The following is a 2305-nucleotide window of genomic DNA, read 5'->3' as shown; positions in this document are numbered from 1 at the left end:
TGATCATCCCACAGATCTCAGGAGATTTGCGTATGACCAGGAGGCAACAAGCTCTGTTCTGACATACTTGGAGTCCCATTTGGAGAGCACACAAGGTCACTTGTGAAAGCTTTTGGGAAGGTTTCACTAGGGATGATATTCACCCCAGTGCAGACAGTTGTCAGAATCCTTAGGCATCAGTTAAGGCTCTGATCCTGATCCTATTGAAATCAATGGCAAAGCTACAAGTCACTTAGTGATATTAGAATTTGGCCCAATGACAATGATAGATACCTGCATGATCCTGGACAAACTTTACTGAATTAAGTATCTTAAGAGTTCTTTGTATTAAGAATGCAAATGTTTATGTATTATAGAATCAAATGCCATTTCTTCAAGGAGGAGATGTAATATAAACCCTGGAAGCATTATAATCTTCAAAGGACCCTTTGAAACACTGTGCTAGACAAAGTTAAGTGGGATTTCTAGGAAATACTTGGTACAAGGCAATGCAAATTACCCACCTTTGGATCCATCCTCTTGAAGCTGGTCCTTGATGAGAGACCCATTGTTTGTCTGAGTATCTATTCATAGTCTCTTCAAAGATTCAAACTGGATAAAGGAGGACTCTCCAATTCATACATGTGCTTGTTCTGAGCCAAAGCAGTGATGAAATGGTAACCACAGACAAAACCCTTTGTGGGATTTGAAGGACTCTTCATCCCATTTCCAACAAGGATTGTGGCTGGTGATCTCTGGAAAGTTTATTAGCATGTATGAAGGTTCTTTTATTGTTTCGTTTCCTGTGTAATGTTTTTACCTTAACAATAAACATGCTTTCTTACATAGAGCGGCGTGGTAACTAGTGACTATGGCAATTACTGTTTACTGTCTCTGAGGAGAAAAATAAAGCAAGTCTGCTTTGACAGTCTTACTTTGTCAGGTAATTCACAGTGTAGGCAGGGAGCTATGTAGCCTCTAAATACCATGCCAGGAGGGAAAGAGATGTATGCATCCAACCAAGAGGGGTGACAGCTAGGAGCCTAGAGTGGATGCCCTTGCTGGACCACAGAGGGTAAACAGAGGTGCAGTTGCCCTGAATGTGACAACACTTAAAAATTTGAGCCAGAGTCTTGCCTCGGAGTGAATTTTAACCTCTGTACCTCAGTCAGGAAGAGATTGCCAATAACCCTTGTTTGGAAGCCCAGAGTGGGCAAGATAGGGATCTCAAGCAGCATTGTGCATCCTGTGCAAGAGGAATAGGACGGGAACAGGAAGGAGATGGGACTCAATGCCAGTCTGCTGTGCTGGAAGGAACACATCCTGGGTAGCTGGGGAAGAGAGAGTTTCTCTTGACACACTACCACCTGAGCTCCCTCTGGGGTGGTGGGACTCTACACTGTCCCCTACTAACGGCTGTGGCAGTTAGTCACTCTCTAGCCTTTTAATAGTTTGTACCGTGTTTTGAAGATGTAACATTCTATGGAAGTCCTAAGTATCGTGCTTTATCTTTAATTTGTCTCCTCCAGCACTGTGTGTGGTACCATTGCTCTATGGACGGAATGCCAGATCTGCTCAAGTATGTGGTCATGTGTCCTTCTAGTGATTGCAGCAGACAGAGGTTATAAACACACCAAGGAAGGGAAGGGGGATGGAGGAAAAATAAAGGAAAGAAAAAAGATGAAAAGCAGGAGTGGGATAATGTATTGGAGGAGGGATATAGAAGAAATGTGAGCAAAAGGAGGAGGGAGAAGAGGAAAATCAACTATTACTATAATGGAATGGCAAAGTTCTATGAGAGTAGAAACACATGTCCTCTTGCTATATCCATCAATCCCTGGCTCTTTTGGAATCTATCCCTGTCTCTGTATACAACTATAGCAACCCCTTTAAGGATGATTTTTATCCCTGGTTCTTAAAGATGCTTTTGGAAAGCATTTTTTCTCCTTTCTTTCTAGTAAAATCAAATTCTAAATGTGCAATTTGGCCCACCCGCCCTCAGCTCAATAGAATTCACAGTTTGATGTGATGCGTTGAAACATGGACCTTAGGAATCACAGGGTATATTCTGTGAATTTTAGTGTACTGTTTAATTCATCTCTGGGCCTTATGCACCTTAATCTATTTATATTACTTTTGATCTTGTCATATGTTGCCTGTATAGGTTGTGAAGAGATGGTGCTGGAACTCCCAGGTCACCTAAAATATAAGAACAAACTAATTCTACCTTAGAGCCTCTTTGTCACTAGTTTTTTAAAAGAAACTCATCTTTATCTTACAGATCTTTTCTGTAGTTTATTGCAAAAGCATTGGATATGTACAAGTA

Source organism: Mauremys mutica, chromosome 2, assembly GCF_020497125.1.
Source record: "Mauremys mutica isolate MM-2020 ecotype Southern chromosome 2, ASM2049712v1, whole genome shotgun sequence".
NCBI lineage: Eukaryota > Metazoa > Chordata > Testudines > Geoemydidae > Mauremys > Mauremys mutica.
The sequence above is the reverse complement of the archived record's forward strand: the minus strand, read 5'-3'. Positions refer to the sequence as shown.